Here is a 20,036-nt window from a genome sequence, read left to right as displayed (position 1 = left end):
ACACTTGACCTGCTATAGTTGGTTTGAAGATGGATGAACAGGTTAATGAACCAAGAAATATGGCTGGCTTCTAGAAGTTGGAAAGGGCAAAGAAATGGATTCACCCTCCAGAAAGGTGTGAAACCTTGCTGACATTTGATTTTGTTCAGTGAGACCTGTTTTGGACTTCCGACCTTCAGAAGTGTAAGACAATAATTTGTGTTGTTTTAAGTCACTAAATTTGTGGCAATTTGTTACACAGTGATAGAAAACTAATGCACTGTCTTTTTATTAATAGAGGAGGGACTCTGCTAAACCTAACTAGATGTTAGAAAGGTTACAAAGTGTTTAAATTGAAAAGATACTGAAATCATTATATGGAACTGTTATAGATTTCATGTTTTTCATCTTCCTGTTTAAACCATGAATACCAAATGATATTAGTTACAGTTCTTAGTTGCTAATAGAAATGGGCTTCTTTAGCAGAAGAATTTTTTTTTTGAAACATACAGGTGACTCATAAATACAGAAGATGTATTGTCAGTCACAGAAAACATACAGGAATTAATTATGGAAAATCATAGCAGAATTAATCATGGAAAATTATACCTTAAGGCAACTTTTCCACTCCTCCTTCTGGATGCTTGTCGCTGTCATTGAAAATGAGAATGATCTCACTTAACTGCTTTATCTTTGAGACATTGTTCTATATTTAAAGTCCTAGGTGTAAACTCCTGGGGGGCCAAACCTAATGTATGTACACACACTCAATTACAGGAGAAAGTGACACGTTGCTTTCACTTCTTTTGGAGAAGGTCAGTGCCTATCTTCCTCCAAAACTCACAGAAGGAGATTTCCTCAAAATGAAGGAGTTTGCCGCCGAATATCTCATAAATGTTCCATTAAATAAAATATTGTTGTCGTTGCTGTTATTATTTCATTGAAGTCGTGAGGAGGCTGAAGTTTAGATTAATGTTAAGTAATTAGCCAAAGCCAGTTAAGTAGTAGTCAGAAACAGAAAAAAAGCAGTCTTCAGATGTCTGAATCTATTTCATTTTCTGCAAACATGAATTCTAAAATTTAGAATATATTTCACATAGTGGAATAGGAAAATGATTATTTTAAAACTCTAATAATAATTAAGGGTTAATATTGGCTTCGGAGTAATGCATATGAATTGCTTCAACCAAATAAATTTTTATCGTTGAAGATAATTTTCATCCTACATGTCAGGTATACGACCTTTTAGTAGATGCATTATCACCCACAGTATTAATTGAGATGATGGAAGCACTAGAACTCCTTGATTTCAATAATTAATTGAAGCTTCAGCAACCCCAAATCCTGCTGATAGTGAGGAAAAGCTTCAGCTTGCCAGTAGGTGGTGATGTTTGCTATTCACTGAAAGTTCAGTTGGCTACAAGGCAGTATCTTCTCTATGTGCATTATTGTCCAAGATCTGTATAGAAATTGATCTCATGGAGCCTGAAGTCAAGGGAATGTGTGGGTATTGTAGAACTTCATGCATGCCCTCAACTGATTTTATTCCGGATTCTTGCTGACTTCTGTGTTCACCTACCTGATCTGGTTGCTGGTGCCATGGAAACCTGCTCCTCCAGCCCAGTGCTGGCAGTATTTAGTATGTTCTTTGCTGATAACAGCATCCAGTGATTGCTCTTTCCTCTCCTTGGTGAATATTTCGCTTCTGTCGCAGCTCCCTTTTTGACTTGTCATTTAACTCAACTGATCTTAAGACAAAAACTACATGAAGTTTGCAGTGAAGGAACCAAACTTAGTCAAGGGAATGTTTATTAAGGAGTGTTTCTCAAAGTTTGTTCCATTAGATTTTTTTTCTCAGAAACATTTTATAAAAAGAATTATTTCAACCAACTGCCCACTTGAATGCCCACTATGTTAATTTCTCCTGATATTGCTATTTTATTTTCTATATATATAAATGCTTTGTACATGTGCTCATGTATTTTCATTCTATCATTTTTCTTCCCTTAAGTTGATTTACATATCCTTTTAGATAGAGGTTATGCTTTCTACTCTTTAGAATTTCTCACTTGGATTCTATTTATCACTGTGACCAGAATGGGATCTATTTATAAATTAGAAAATACAGATAAATGAAAAAAAAAAATCACCTGAAAGAGACCACCCAAAGATTGTCTTAAAAGGCTGCTATTAATACATCTTCCCATATAGGAAGGCTTGTGATGGTATCACAGTATTTTCTTTACTTATCTTTCATGACATTAGACTTCTTTCTTGAAAATAACTGCCTTTAATTCAGTTTCATTTCTGCCATGTCTAGCAGAAATTCCTTAATGTGCATTTTAATTACAATATGTACTTTTTTTCTATTTTTGTCTTTTAGTGACCAAGTTCTCATTTTAATATATATCTAGGAAAGTTATCTGTATGTTAATTCTTGCTTCACTATCTTTGCTAAAAGTCTCTTTGAGTCTTTGTAAGAAAGTTTTTTTTTTTAATTAAAATTATTGGGGTGGCGTTGGTTAATAAAATCAAATAGGTCTCAAGTGTACAATTCAATAATACTTCATATGTATATTGCATTGTCAGGAAGCTATAATGCTGGCTATACAATCTTGGCTGGAAATAGGAGATCTAAAAATCAAGATTCTTTATTCATTTAATGTTGATAATACATATTCTCTCTGAGAATGTAGGTTTAATATTAGGGTTAATTTAAATTTAAAAACTGGATAGTTAAATCATAATCTATTTTTATGTATTTATGTATACATATATTGTTTCTTTACACTGTAGTCTGGAATGACTTTTTTTTTGAAACTTACATTTGCTTAATAATAATAAGCTATAATTTCTGATGTCTCACATTAGATTTGATCATAAAGAGATATGTGGTCTGCAATATATTTTCTTATGCTTCTGTCAAATTTGCTTTCATAAACACATATACTTAGATTGGAGCTATGTAAAAATTACTGAAGCTAAAATATATTAACATAAGCACTTTTAGTTAATCAGTCTTTTGAATCACTTAAAACAAGTGTTATAAAACTATATCACATTTAACGCTGATTCCATCATATGTACTTCACACTCTTTGTTTCCCATGAAGATTGATTGGTTTCTGCTGCAGTATGAAATGAAATTCAAATTTGTAATTTAAATAAATGTAGTTTCCCTTATATTGCAACTGCTTGAAGTAAGAGCCTCCACCCTAAAGCATAAAATCTTCTTCCAAAATGAGATTTTATATCTCTGCTTTGTTAGGTGCAACAGACCATCGAAATGAGGATCATAGAAATGAAAAAAATAATTTTAGTAATGCTGGCAAAACCCTTGGGAGGGTCTTTGGAAAACTGGAAATCTTCAAACAATTGCAAGACTAACCTTTGGCTTAATAGTATCCAATTTCAGTAAAGCAAATTGTCAGAATGAGTTCACTTGGATGTACAGCCAATGAGGTCAATCAATTAACAAATTAAGCAGCCAATCTTCAAAGACTTTTAAAAGACTGTTACTTCCCAAAAGAATTACTCAGAATATTAAGTGTTGCATTATGCAAACAACAACAAGATTGTCACCTCCTTAAGGATAGGAATTATGTTTTATTTATATCTTGTTTTTTGGAGGTGAGGTGGGGTGGAGATTTAGACATTTCTGGAAGGGGAAAGATGGTGAAGAAGAATTTATCAAAAGACATATGGAGATGGATTCTCATAATTGGAGACTTGAGCTTTTGTGCTGATATGACCAGAGATAAGGGCAGATGTGTCTAGCTCTGGACATTTCCAAGGCTAACCACATTGGTGTGGTGTGGCATGGTGTGGTGTTATGTGGTGTGTGTCGGCGGGGGGCGGGGGGGGCTTACTTTTAAATCACGCTTATATAGGTCTAGGGCTGTAGAAAAGTTGCTTTTCCTTGTATGTACCTATATTTATATTTGAATATTATTGATAGATTTTTATGAGGGGCACATTTTCATGGTTCCAAAAATAATAAACATTAAAGGATGATTTGATCAACTCCTGATTTTTTTTGTTTCTATTACTATACTTAATTCTTATGAATAAATACTAAGAGGCATGGCTCCAAGACATGAATCACACTCTATGGCAGTCTCAGATTAAATGAATTACTCATATTAATTCATATAATTTGATTTACATATTCTCCTTCTACAATGTCATATTAGAAGTTAAATTTCTGAATTATGAAGTTATCCATGGAATTTAGCACATACATGCATATAATAAGAACTTGGAAAATATAACACCATGACTAGTGAAAATGGACTCAGTGAGATTGTATAATCTGAATCTTGTGTCAAGAATGCCATATTGTGACCTTGGCAATGTTTAGCTATAAGTTTTAGTTCATTGGCTTATATAGGAAAGTTATCTTTTCTCCTATGATCTTATGTGAGGGTAAAATTCTGGTCATGCAAACTATTTTTAATGATAAAAAAGTAAAAACATCTGTAATTTTTCAATTAGAAAATTAACCAACCTGTACATATTTGTTTAATGAAAATGATTATTTATTTATTTCTCTTTTTTGACGGGGACTTCTTTCATTGATCATCACAGTATCAACAAAATGTAATAACGTGACATTTAATTTTAAGAAGATTAAACTATACTTAAACTCTGTCCAATTTTACCACTCATGGAAATCCAAGAATATGAGGATATAAGTTTAGATGGTCATATAAAGACATATTTTGCTTTTCTGCCAAAAATGAATAATACTTTATCTATAAGTATGAATATGGATTTCATATCAATATTAATAGATAGAAATGTGCTTAATTTTATTCTATAGACACTAAATATTGTTTTTATTTCAACCTAAAGCAATTCTTTAGTTAGGTAATATCAAAAGAATTTTTAGTTAGGTAAAATAAAAAGACTTTTTTTAGTATTAGAACTATACACACATTCTATCATCTATCATCTATCTATGCTTAACATACAAACATATGTAGCTGGTGCTTATTTGAGAGGCAATTATACAAGATCTTTACATATATCATTTTTATTTAACTGAAAACTGCAGCAAAATGCTAATATTGTTATTATTTTTAGAAAAGGAAACAGTGACTTAAGTTCATTTTGCAATTCATACAGGTTGAAATTATAAGCATCAAGTTCTGAGTCCAAGTTTTGTTAACATATTTGTATAACCAATGTTCAGATACTTTTACTTTCTTCTCCATTTCGCCATTCATATAGCCTACTTTTTCTTATTTATTTCACATACGTTAGCAGGAGCTAATACTCTAAAACAGCAATTTTAGCGTGAGGATAAGGACAAAATCGCTTGTAATGGTTTCGAGACAGGATGGAAGATGTGTTTGTGATAGTGCTTTGAACATATAGGAATATCAAGCTACTATAGACAGGGGGTTGTAAGTGAGTTTTTGTGTAGAATAAAAAGTAAATGGAGAGAATAAAATACGTGAGAGAGAATTGTTTAATAAACAACATACTGAGGTAAAATGATAGAAGAAATTATTAAAAACAATGGAGGAAAGGTTAGCTTAGAAAAGGCTAGAAAGAAAGGAGACAAGGAGGTAAGGAGACAAAGTATCAGAGAATAACAAGGTGGATAGAGGGGAACTGCAGAATAATGAGGCAGAGGAAATGGAGGTTGAATATTTACAAATCAGATTTTTTTGAGTCCATAAGTAAACCAGGAACTAAAATGAAAAGCTTGGAGTTAGGTGTAAGGACAGTGATAAAAGGTTTGAATTAGACACTAGTGTAGTATCTATGCAGCTAAGCAAAAATAACTAGAAGGACTAACAAACCATACTGGGTCATTTAAAGCCACTTTAAGTTTATATTGAAAATTTCACTTTTGAGAGATTATTTTAATCAACCTGAATATCTTCTTGAATGACATGCATACAGAATTGTCAAAATGCGGTGAGACTTTTAATTTTTTAATTAGATCTTAATGATTACAAATAAAAACTTGTGTTTGTGTTTGCAATACAGTGCCTGGTTAAATATCGCATACAGTCTTGTCATTTACATAGACTTGTCAACTGTGTGCTTGCATAGATAAAAAGGATTTTTTTTAATTTAAAATAAACAGAGCTCTAAGTACTCTTCAAACAAAATCATATATTTTGAGACGTTACTAATTCTCTCAAACAATATTTTCAATTAAAATAGAAAATCTATATAGTATATGTTTTAAAGTGAAAAAAGCACGCATTTCTAAAATATGTTAAGATTTTCTCTAGTTTTGTTGCGATCAAAGAATTAACTTGCCATCTCTGTGTATGAACATAGATAAAAAGGATTTTTGTTAATTATAAAGAAATAAAATTAATAGACCTCTAAATAGTATATAAACTCTTTATTTTAAACAATACTTGTAAATGATAAAAATTATCCATACGATATAACATTTAAAAATGAAAAGCCTTTTTTTGCTAGAATTTGACTGCAGTGTTTCACAAAACTGTATTCAAAGAAATGAACCATCAAAATGGGTTTTTAATTATAATACTATGTAAGTGGACAGTGGACTAAGATGATAATAATGAGAAAACATTCATTTCCCAAGTAGAGGAAATTTGTTGGCCAAAGATAAAAATTAGAAATCTCAGGGATTTAAGGAGACAATTTATTGAATGATAAAAGTTACAATAAAAAACTTTTCTGGGATTTTACCAGAGTGTTTTTCTTTATTTAATTCCATGAATATACAAATACTTTTAACTATTTATGAACAAAGTATAATTAATTTCCAAATATATCACTTTATATATAGAAGGATTTTCACAAGTGTGGTGTATTTTTCTTCAATTTGGAGATAAACATGTCAACATTTATATTATTCGGTTTAAAACAATTAGAATAGTATAGTATATGCAGAATTTGGGCTTTAAGATCTAAATTTGCCTACTGTCTAAACTTTATTCTGTCAATTTGCATTAAAAAAATTAAATTACACCTTTGATATTTTTAGAGGTAAATTTTAAAAATTATTTTATTAAAGAAGTATAAAGCCATATTTATATATCTTGAACTTGTGGTGTTGCTTAAATTTTCGATAGTAAATAAAAAGGAAAAAAATAAAAATTAAGAATATATCTGAATTCATGTATCATGGGAATGGTTACCTACCATCAGGATAGAAGAAAAATTAAATAGTGCTAAGTATCAATGAAATTAAACTGTAAAATAAGTTCTGTGTACCTTAAATTCTACTACCTTTATGTTTTTGGCAGGATTACCTTCAAAAGTAGAAAATAGAAAAAAAAAAAGGCAAATCCACGTAGAATTATACCTGAGTATATTTATATGATGCATTATTAATCTCAGTTATGTATCTCACTAATGAAATAGCAAATGTAAAATTAAATATTAAAAATATTAATAAAAAGTCAGGTGTAAACAAAGTTTAAAGTAAATTGAAAGTTAGAGTTTACATGTTATTGGAAGATTTTATTAGAGAATAAATTGTATAACTCAGGTTTTTCAGTTATAACCTGTCATGTATACATAGAGAAGATGGGAAAATAGTTAATAGTCAGATTGCTTATATTTGCTGAGTGTCTACAATGTGCCATTTGCTGTGCAATGTCCAATATACAGGCCAATGTTCTCAGCCAAAAAGAATTAAATATTTTAAGTGTCATACAACTAAATGTAGGATTTCGAATTCCAAATTAATTACTGTTTCTTTTAAAACCATACTAGAGTTATTATTATTATTATTATTACTATTATGCTTTGAGGTTATTATTAATGTATCAGTGAAACATGGTTTTATCAGTCATGTATTAAAATGATATGTCTCTATATTTCATATGGATTTCTGTAGATCTGTATTCTCATTCATGGCACTTGTATACTAGAAGTTAAGATTTGTGAAGCCTCTGTATATATGTAGATGTTTCAGGGGAGAAGACTTTTAAATTTTTTCCATATTCTCCAAAATATTAGTGACTTCTCAAGAAATATATAACCATTACTGTAGGAAATATGATTTATTTTTTTAAACTTCTTCCATTTAAAAGAACAAAACATTTGAGTACTATGTTAGCACTTTATATTTTTGAAGAGACTTATGAGACATAGTTCTTCCATTGCTTTATTTGGATTATAGGAGGATATGGCAATAAGTTAAAATTTCCACCCAATCGTATGCCAATTCAATTGCTTTCAACTACTACCTACTCTGTTAACTGCACCAGACATTCTAATTAGAACCAGGGGTTCCAAGTTATATAAAATAAAATATTGTTCTTATCTCTAGCTCTTTGATTATTACAGTTAAAAAAATAAGAAAAACTATGTGTTTAATAACACATAAATATACATAACGAAGAAAGCATAACTTTCTATTTCATGTAATGAATAAATAAAATCTAATTTGTTAGATTGTCTGAATTTACACATTTATCTTATTTTTAATGAATTTTCCTTGTGGAAAACACTACATTGTACTCTGTGGTGAATATGAACAAGCACACAAATTTCTTGCTCATTTTCCAAGAGGATTCATAATATAGTGGAAAGAAATCCACATATGAATTAATAGGAAAGTTAGATGAATGAGAAAGGCAAAGAAAAGTAATATTGTTCTCCTGGAGTTGTTCATGAGTAGTGATTCAAGATTTTCAAAATGGTAACACAGAATGATAAGAGGGATTTCCAATTATAACATTTATAAGGAGTATTCTTAGTGAGTTTATGACAAAAAGAAATAAATTTTAATGATTAAATTTCTCATGAGGGACAAAAAAGCAAATATCCAATCAGGATGGATACTGCATTTATTTGCTAAACAAGTACATATTGTGAGAAAGTGACTTGAAACCTTAATCAAAATTTCAGACCTCTGCAGGTCTTGTGGGAAGAAAATATACCAATAAAAATCTCTGAAATGATTTTTCAGTATCATGGAGAGCAAACTAAATGTGTGGCAATTGTTCCTGAATACAAAATAACTAAAATAACCGAGGAATTCAAAAACTCATGGGAGATCTTGTTATAATCACAGTTCAAAATCATGTATAACATTGATGAATGACCTTTATATACTGTGAAACACAAAATAATATTTGAATAGTCAAAATTGTATTATAGATTGTTCATACACTTAGGCCCTGATAGAAAGTAAATTTTGTTTCCACTTTTCTTCACTTTTAAGGTAGCAAAGTTAATGTTTTCCGGGAGGTAGTTGACAGGGTGGATAAGAAAACTATGTATTGAGATTTACCCCACCCTATTCTTGCATGTCTTGTGTGCAGAAGTCCACTGTAAGACAGAGGGCTGATAGAGTCATATGTCACCACACTGAGTGGTGCAGGACCTTCCAAACAGTAATGCCCATTGACAGTGAGATCAATGTGTAAATTAAGCCCTTCTAACAAATTAAATTGTATATATTTGCTTGGCCTTAACACCAGTCATTATAGACATCTAAAGAACTTTCTAGATTTAAGTTGGTACTAGAGAAACTTTGGGAAGTCTTACTTTAAGATGGCTCATTCACTTAAGGACAATTCGAGATTACCAAGTCAAACTTATGAACCCTCAAAGTGGAGTGAGCACCAAAGCCAATGGAAGTCCAGGTCTCTTAGGATGAGCCAATATTTGGGTGTTTCGTGCCTGGGTACTGTTCTGAAAAATCACTTCCATAACACCAAAAACTAGTGACCATTTCTTAGGTCTCCTCCTTCTGAACTTGTAATCAATATATGACACTTTTGATCCACTCCCTATTTATTGAATCAGTCCTCAGTTGGCTCATTGGACAGCACTTTCTCATGGTTCTCCTCCTTCATCACCTTCTTAGTCTGCTTTGCTAGTTTCTTTTACTTCCTCACTTAATTCTAGATAGATTTAGATGAGTCTTTTGGCATCTTTTTTATTAGAAACTACACATGCAGCTACATGGTTTTATATATCGTTTATATGCTGATCATTCTCTAATTTATATTACTTGTCCTTTTCTTGTATTAAATATAATGATTCAGGTAGGTTCTTGGACTGTGTAGGTTGTTACGAATACAGATTTTAAATTTCAAACTATTCTGCATAAAAATTCTCAGGTTTACTTCTTTCTCTTTGTATGACTTTGGATTACTTCATGAAACCTGATTTTCTCGTCATGATGAACAGCTAAAGTTTGCCAGGGAAAGAAAGCTATTTTCTGTTTTATTTAAAGATTAGTTCTCTATGAAGGCTGTGGCTATACAACTTCGAATACAAGTCTTCGAACTATATTCTGGGTCTACAACCACCAGTATATATATATATATATATATATACATACAACCACCAGTATATATATATATATATATATGTTATTTTCTAAATAAATAAATAAATGTAATAAATACTATTGAAGTCTGGCCATAGATAAGTGGGCTAAACGTTACAAACTGAATGTTTGTGTCCCTTCAAAATTCCTGTGTGAAAACTCTGATTCTCAATGTAATGGTATTTGGAATTAGAGCCTTTGGGAGTTAGATGAGGTCATGAAGATGCATCATAATGGGATTAGTGCCCTTATAATCCATTATAAGGGCTTGTTTACTCTCTCTGCATATACTAATCATGGTAAGGCCATGTGAGGATACAGGCCAGGAAGAAAGCCCTTGCCAAGAACACAATCTTCTGGCACCTTGATCTTGTATCTCCTGGATTTAGAGCCGTAAGAAAATAAATGTATGTTGTTAAGCCACCCAGTCCATGGTATATTTGTTATGGCAGCCTGAGCAGATGAAGACAATAAATAAGACAAATTTTGTAAATAATGTAGTACAATGAAAATTCTCAATAACTTGTTATTTCAACATTTTAGTCACCCATCATTGGCCCTGTCTTCTGTGGTCTGTGGTGTAAATATCTCTGAGCTGGCGAGTTGTCTTGATTCTTTATTTCCTATTTTCTTTTTTAGGTTTTATAAAATACTTCAAGCATACATCAAGATGTGTTGACTGAAACCTACTTTATATTGTCTTGGTGTAACTTAGGAAGATTTGTCTATTTTGTTACATTAAATATTGGGACATTCACCATCATTGTACAGATATTTAACATATTTCCCTGTGGCTAACTAGGAATAGAATTTCAAAATTGCATTGTTAAAACAGAGAGTGCTTATGATTTTAACTCTCTTACGTTTGGGATGTATTTTAGTTCAGTGTATTCACATGCACCCAACTGTCAGGTCTAAAATGATTATTTTAAATTTATTAGTTTTAGTTCTAAGCCTTACAGGTAAAATCTAAATTTAGTTGCTAGCAATTCCACCGTCTTAAAAAGTTCCACAGCTTTCCCAAGAAAAGTTTCCAATAACATTGGCCATTTCAGTGATCATATGTTGAATTTAATTATTTTCATTTATTTATTAATATGTCTTGTTTCTGTCTTGAGTAAATTAACAAAGTTCTTGTTATTGTTAAAGATTGTAATTTTTTTAAAAAAGTCAAGAATTTCAAGTTACATTTCCTACTTTTTTTCTTGTTAATTAAAAACTCAAAGTTTTTAAAAACATTTTGAGTGTAAAATATTCAAAATTTATATATGAATATTTTGAGTACAAAAATTATTTTTATTCCTTTTTGTGTTCTTTAGCAAATAGAAGCTAAAGTTAAAAATTCTGCAAAACTATAGATGAAAAAAGTTCTGAATATGATTAATCTCCAAGGTCAAAGTTTCATTAGAGTATTGTTCACATAAACAACTGCTTCCAAAAGTACCTCAAATTCACAATTATTTGACACACTCATCAAGTGAATACCTATTCTTTTTATCACTTGAGTTGCCTATTACATAATCTCTATTCTCACATCTAGTGGGCAAAGAGAAGGAGGAAACAAATAATTGCAAAGCAGTACAGCAAATGCTTTATATACAAAATGTCCTAGGAGTACAAAGAGAGAATAATTAACTCTGCAAGGGAAAGTTAAGGAGAAATTCACAGAAGTGACATTTGAGACATGTTCTGAAGCATAAATATTTGTTCAATAGGAAATGGAAAGAGCATAACACAGGGCTTTCTAGACCTAAGAAAGGACATTAATAGAGAGCGAAGTGAACAGGATCCTCAAAAGTTTATGATTAATTTAGAGTACTTAAATTGGCGAAAAGATTGAGGAAAGTTAGGGTACATGCTGAATGTTAGAACTAAAATTCAATTGAGACTAATCTAAGGTTAGAAATTAGTCTCACTTTAAATTTCTAACTGGATGTGACTGGATGGTGAAGGGTCTTTTTGCCATTCCAAGTAATTTAAATCTTATCTTTGAGGTAAACAAAGTCCTTAGAAGGAGTCAGTTGTATAGATAAAATGTTTCAATCCTCAAATATCAAGAAAATAAATGCCTGTAGCAGGTATTGTTTTAATCTCTTCTGTTTATGTAAAGAAAACATTGCATATAGCTTTCCTTTACCCCTCTTGCCAATCGTATATCGATCTCAATCTCCTCTCGCACCCTTCTCACTTCCCGTTCTCTTGTAGCTATCAATTCCCCCCCACACACACACATACACACACATCCTTTCTTTTCCTTGTCTACCATCCTTAAATTCAGAGATATTGAGATATTAATATTAATGTTCACCTCATGTAACATTAAATTGAAGGCTTTCTTAAAAACTACCTTAATGTTTTAGCTATAGATAAATGGGCTTGCATCAAAATTTGATCATTTTTGACCATTGGATTTGGATGGAGCTGACCGGCTTGTAAAATATCCAATGGGAGAAAGGAGGGCTACAATAGTTTTAGAAATGTTGAGAACCATTTTGTGTATTGTTCAACTTAAAACTGTTCAATTTTTTTCAGGACTCTGCAATTGTTTGCCCATCACCGTTCTCATGCAAGTCTGTTATTGCCAAGCTACGTGGTTCCCATTTGGAGCACTGCTTCAGAGATTTGGTGCAAGCTCTCAAACAGTGCATGAGTTTCTGGGTACCACAGAGAACTGTGAATGCATGCATGTGTATGAGGGGGATTTCTAATGGGTACGTTCAATGATCTGTTAACAAAAATGTTTGTCTCTGTACCTGGAGCTCAGGACTCCCTCTCCTGGGTTTTTGTACTCATTTACGACACAGATGAGAACTGCTTCATCAGGACAGAGCAGTGGTTCCAAAATAAAGCTGCAATACAGTCATTTTGAGGGTTCCTGACAATTTTGAAGTTCTTGTAGATAATTCCCAGAATAAATTGTCCAAAAAATAAAAATGGGTTCAGGGTATCGGCTTGAGTAATAGATCTGGGTCATCATTAAGAAATAGAGCTCTCGTTACATGTAGGAGACCGAATGGACTATGGCTAAAACTGGGAATTCCTTCATATTCTTTCTCATAGTCTCATTTAAGTCTCGTTAAGGTCTAAAAATGATGATGGATAATATATTATGCCTCTCTAAAGGCCAAACAGTCAAAACGGAACCCCTAAAAATAGATTTTGCTTCTGGTTAAAGAATCCTCTCTATATGTGAAATTATTCAGAGTCAATAATGGGTAGTGAAGGAGGGAGTTAATAAATCCTGGTATGTAACACATGAAGGGAAAATGTGGGAGTTATCTATTTCCAGCTTTGTAACATCTCTTCCTTTTTCTCAAACAATTATTGATATGGTGTGTTTGTCATAGGCAACATTACCATTAACTTCATAATTTGCAGATTAGCGTAACGTGTTTGTGTTAAATGGAAAAAGATAAAATCTTTAAATAAACATATGAAAATTTGTGCAATACCATATGCATTAAGGAATTTCAAATTAAAACAATTATGTACTAAAATACATCTAGTAAAATAATTTAAATAAATAAACACTGCTAATACCAAATGCTAAATGAGGATGAGGAGCAACAGAAACTCTTTGTTATGGGAATGCAAAATTGAACAGCCACTTTGGAAGACAATTTAGAAGTTTTTTACAAAACTAAACATGCTCTTATACGTATGACCTAGCAGTCATACTCCTTGAGATTTACACAAATTAGTTGAAAAGTTGTGTCCATAAATAAACCTGTACATGAATGTTTATAGCAGCTATATTCATAATTGCTAAACTTTGAAAGCAATTAAAATGTTCTATAGGAGGTAAATGGATAAATAAACTGTGGTACTTCTAGTCAGAGGAATGTCATTCAGCAATAGAAAGAAATGAGCTATCAAGTTACACACACACACATAAAAATGGAAGGATCCTAAATGTGTACTGTTAAGTGAAATAGATCAGTCCTAAATGCTGTATATTACCTGATTATAATGTATGACATTCTGGAAAAGGCAACACCGTAGAGACTGTAAAAAGATCAGTGGTTGCCACAGATTCCGGGGGAGGGAAAGAGGGGTGAACAAGTGGAGCACAGGGGATTTCTAAGGGAGTGAAACTCTTCCATATGATACTATAGTGTTGAATACATGTCATTATGTATTTATCATAAACAAAGAATGTATGACATGATGAGTTAATCCAAATGTAAACTATATGCTCAATAACTGACAGTATTTGAGGTTCTCTCCCATTAGGTAAGAGAGTGAATATCTCCTTAAGTGATAGGTGCGTTATGATTTTATTTACCAATATAAAAATGGACAGAAGAGAGTTTTTGGATTTTAGAAGCCAAAGTGATGAAATACGGTAACCACTTGTCATTTTTGCTGTTCAGCTTCAAATAGCCCCTTTCTCAATGGGGCCAAACTCACTTTGTGGGAGGCAATAATTTCGCTCCTTAATCAGATGTTTACAATAATGAAGCTCAGCCAATCAGATTCTCAGATACGGAAGTGTAAATCTAGCGATTCTGAAGTAAAAGAAAGGAAAGTTTAAAATTTCTTATTCTGGAACAATGTTCAGTGGTGACAGGTCTAGCAAGGTTCTGGCCAGATGCTCCTGCTGCCAGGAGCTCTGAGAGTCTCATTTTTGCATATTTTTCTAACCTAGGTTCTCCAACCTGCAATCAATATAGTAATTTCCTCTGTACATATCCAACACATCAAACTTTTGCTTAAAATGGCCAGAGTCCATTTCTGTTGCTTATAACCAAGAATAACTAATGTCATCACTATTTTTGTCTGATTATCATTATTTTTATTAGTAATATTATTCAGCCTGTATTTAAAGAGAATCAAGAAGTGCAACATAATAGGAAAAGCAACATCTAACAAGCAATGTTAGCCACTCAGAAATACAGATATTTTGAAATAGTAGTCCATATTCCCACAGCTTAAAAGCCTTTCAATTGACAAAAAGACATAAATGTGAACTTTTCTTTTGTGAAGTTACTAAGTATCATCAGTCAACATATTCTTCAGAAAAGAAAATGAAAAGTTTTCTCATCAACAAAATTTCAAAGTCAGCTAAATAGTGCTCTGTGGGAGGCACTACTCATTAACCTTTTCGTAATATATACAGCCCTGAAAGCTTTGCCATTTTACTATTAACATATCTTCATTATGGAGCTGCCAGCGTCTCTGCAAACAGAACCCCTTTGGATCTTTGGTGACAATTAAAGTGCTGTGATCACAAGGGGAAAAGGGTAAGAAGAGACAGCATCTTTATCAGGCTAAAATGTGAGTGTCTGCATATGAATACAATATTTATTTGAACTAATTCGTCATAAAAACAACCAGTTTATGCCATGTTGGCATAAAGAACTCACTGAATGACCCAAACTGAGGCTTCAATCTATTTTCCTAAGTAAGAATAAGTATACACAATACATATGTCTATTGGGAAATGTGTATTATAATGACAAGCATTAAAAATTTTCAAAACATATGATTTCTATTTTTATTAAACAAATGCTTTATATCAGTATATGGAAACTTCTAATTCTTTTAGAAAGCTTAGCAAGAAAACTTATTAACATAAGTCCAATATACAAAGGCAGAGATTAGAATGAGAAAGATATGATAAAAAAGCAAAAAGTTTATGTGTGCTATAAATCCTAAAACAGAAATTACTGATACTTGAGATTACGCAGAGTATGCTTCCAAATCACTATGAATATTAACTCAAATCTTTAGCATTATTTTTATATTTTTCATTTAGTAATGAAAGGTATATACATAATTTTTCATATTCTACTCAGAGATTATAAAATATGTTGTGTTAATATAACTAAAGAAAAAATATGCTAATACATATTCTTCATAAGAAATTAGGTCTGAAGCGAACTTTTAAATGTGATACACATATAGACACCTCCTGGGGAACTTTCTTGGGAACAAAAGAATACACTTTCTTAGTTAGTTTAATTGATTCTGATCTAGCTTACTGTAAAGAATTTCCTAACTGGCCTTCCTATCTATAATCTTGTTATCCTGTGATAAAATCTGCATATTGTTTTCCACTGTTTCTAAAATGCAAATCTGATCAAAGTGATATATATTAAAAAATAAAACCTCTCCTTTAGGATAATGTGAAAATGTCTAACTTTGCTTTAACATATGCTTTATGACTACATCACTGCTTCATCTCTCATCAAGCGCTGAGCCCCTTCTCTGCTTCTAACTTTAGAGAACCAGTTACAGGTTCGTCTTTATTTACGGACCAGAACTTCGCATAGTCCATTCTTCAGCCTGGACTCCGTTCCCATTTCCCAACATTTATTCCTACTAAATTTGTCTTGAGAACTCTTACTCATCCTCCAGATATTTTCTTCAAGAATCCTTCCCTAGTCCTTCAAAATAACTTAAATTATTTCTACTAAAAGAAAAATGATGGCAGCAGAGCTATCGGAACGATCTGTTCCAGAACAATATGGTTATATCCCATTGCACTACATTGAAGGGAGAGGTATGTCTCCATTCCCTTCTTGCCTTTTGAAGAATGAGCACTTGTTAATTCAATTTATGTCTGTATAATAAAGGCATAGCTGTACAATTAGATACGTTTTTGCTGGAGTAGATCTAAATAAGAGTAAGTTATATAAATAAAAGTAAAGACTAGGTCCATATAAATATGACATGGGGCATTTATTTGATGCTAGTACTTGTTTGTTACAATCCAAGATGCATAAAAACATCTTAAATAATTAAATATTTGATTTTTTTCATTATTATACACAAATAGATGAATACAACTAAAACTATGTCTATGCCCATATATTTATATATCCTTTTAGATGAATAAGTTATTACTTTAACTAATGTCATATTTACTTTTAATGAACTCTTACTATTTTTTCATATGCCAGTAGTCAATTTCAATATTAAAATAATTAAAACTTTGGGAATACATCATATCAACATCTCCAAATGCACAGGCTTGCCTCTGTATTCGTCAATGTCATAAATGCTATTAGCATTTATAATCAACAGTTAGTGTTGAGAAATAAAAATGAACAAATTCTTTGTAAATGATTTTAAGACTGTTTATTAATGAGAAAGAGTACGAAAAAAATGATTGAGATTAGGCGAACAATAAAAAGTAGATACTTCATTTATTTTTTATTAAACAAATAGCTAATTAGATTTATTTTTATATATTTTACATTCACAAAAGAAAAATACTATGTAAAGTTTTATCAAAAATTTCATTAATATCTGGGTTCCACTTAATTATTAAAGATGATCAAACTAAGCTTTTAAAAATATTATCTTTATTGGTATAATCCATTCATTACCTGACACAGTAATACAAATACAAATTTATTTGCTTCAAGGAGTTTGTGGGGCTAACCATTTAAATCTCCTACAATTCAAGCTTCTGTAATTTATCTTTAAGTGTGAATATATATTATTCGTTCAGATATTCAACAGATTTTAATGGTGTTTCTCTTGTACCCAAGGCACTGAGGATACAATAGCCAAAACAGAAATGAGTGTATTAAGAATTATAAAAGTTTAAAACACTGTTGGTCTGTAATGAATGTCAAGCAAATTATCTAGAAATAATGCTGGAAGCTATTTCTGTATCGAGTACATGATGCAACAATGCCTTGGGTCAAAGTATTTTAATACAATCTATATGTAAGTTATTACTTGGCATCAAACAGATGGAGATGACTTGCTCTTTTGTATTATATAACATCCTAAATTTCAGTTTTTAAATAAAATTATATTCAATAATTGCATTTGAAGTAATATTATTCCTTACTATAAATGGAAAAAATAATATTATTCCTTGCTATAAACTGTACCATACAGAAATATATAGGTCTACACAGAAAAAAATCCTTCTATAATTGTGTTTTTAAACAAGGCTTTCAACTTGCGTGCAAACTAGAGACTTGGAAAGTGCTCGTGTGCATTACAAATTTGCTGCTTTATTTTATTCGGCCCTAATGATTTTCATTATCTCCTTAGTTGATAGAATCCATTTCCAAAACCAATAATCTCTTGAAATCCACTGAGCCACAAATTACTCATTAGAGAAAATTTTCAAAGATCATTACCTTTACCATAGATTTTCGCTTTTCATCTGCATGCTTGCTTCTAATGTTCTTCATAATAAGGGGAGGGGAGATTATGCAGTTACAGACAATGGTTTCAATATAGTACAGACCAATGGTTTGTTTACTGTTGGAATCACTGCATTTTATTAAAAGTTAACATTGCATCATGTTTAACCTTAATTTTGTATTTGTAGATCTAATACATTATCATTAAAATAAAAATGGACTCTTAATGACATGGTTCTGATAGTTTCTGAAGTATTATATGATTTCGTTATAATTTTTGGAGAAGGGCAAAGGTGTGTGGATATTTGATGAACTTGCTTTTAGAGAACTGTAATTAGTAAGAGAATTATTTCACATTTAACTTATGGTATTTCTAATACTAGAACATGGTTTTAAAAGTATATAGTTTTTGTATTTGTAGTAAAATAAATCTCATTTCTTAAGAAATCATAACATTATTGATGTGGCTCACTGAGAGAAAAAAAATCCCCTCTTAACATGAACTTAATCACTTTGAATTAAATGGATGCTTCCCTCAAAATCTCTGTATACATATTTGAATGCTCAAAATGAATGTGGAAATGATTGAAGTTTAATAAAAATCTGAATAATTTTGTCAAAAAATAAATACTGCTATTGAGAAAATTACATGCCACATAATGATGTCTTTGTTTTGTTAAGAACATAGCTAAGGAGAGATTTTACAAACCATGCTTTAGGAAATCTCAGTTTGAATATTTATTGATGGTATTATTTATTAGCTTTGTGACTTTGGACAAGTTATTTAGCTTCTCTCTTTTTCCATTCCTTCATATACAGATCAGAAAATCGAGTCTTTCCTACGAAGCTCTTGAGCACAGTGCCTGGCACATGGACAGTTTAATGGATGTTTGACCTTTTATTTTTTGACCAACCGGGCCTCTATTTTATGTTTTGAGCATTTTCTATGTTGTGATTATTAACTGGCAGCAAACACTGCCTTCACTACAGGGGCTGGCAGTGTGAGTGGCTCACTTCTCAGGTCTTCATTTCAAACAGAACACAAGCATGTGACCCGGGGGTTGACAATCAGAGACGTCATGCCAGCGTGGGCTGAGGAGCTACTGGCAGATAAAGGTCAGAAACAAGAAGTTCTGTTTTTCAAGAGTTGGTAGAAAGAACTAGAACAAAGATGCAGACCTATTATTAAAAACAGTTTGGGGTATTATTACAGGAAAGTATGGTGTTAGCCAATGATATAGCAGTATGTTTGTACTGGTCATTAAAATAAGGTTTGGGGTACTTTATCACTGCTTAGCATCTGGCCTAGTTCCCAGTCTTCCTAATGATTCTGTGAAACACCCAATATCTTCTTAATAAACTCTCTTCCTGCTTAACCCAGCAAGACCTGCTTGAAATGCTTACAAATACAAATACTCTCTGATGCAAAAAGTGATCACTGAATGTTAATTACTGTTTTCTTAGAAAGTGGAGCAAAATAGTTCATAGGATTTATTCAATGGGCATAGGAAAACTTTCATTTATAAAAGAGTGGGCTGTACTAGATGGCCCTAAACTTTATATCTAGCAGAATTCTTGTGTTTCTATAATACTGCATATGTCTGACGGATTTTGAATGTTGGTGCTAACACAAGAATGTGTATGTGTGTGGATGTGGGT

At 31.7% G+C, this 20,036-nt stretch overlaps 1 long non-coding RNA gene across 2 annotated transcripts in view; it reads left to right on the top strand.

The window, feature by feature from the left end:
* LOC120621492 (uncharacterized) overlaps positions 1-19,141 on the top strand; it is an 82,044-nt gene extending 62,903 nt beyond the window's left edge. For both annotated transcript variants that reach the window (XR_005658169.1, XR_005658170.1), the window contains one exon: positions 12,799-19,141. This is a non-coding gene — a long non-coding RNA (uncharacterized LOC120621492). The remainder of the gene's footprint in view (positions 1-12,798) is intronic.
* The last annotated feature ends 895 nt before the right edge of the window (positions 19,142-20,036 follow it).

Source organism: Pteropus medius, unplaced genomic scaffold, assembly GCF_902729225.1.
Source record: "Pteropus medius unplaced genomic scaffold, Ma_sr-lr_union100, whole genome shotgun sequence".
Classification (NCBI taxonomy): Eukaryota; Metazoa; Chordata; class Mammalia; order Chiroptera; family Pteropodidae; genus Pteropus; species Pteropus medius.
Note: the sequence above shows the minus strand (reverse complement) of the source record. Positions and strands in the feature narration are given on the sequence as shown.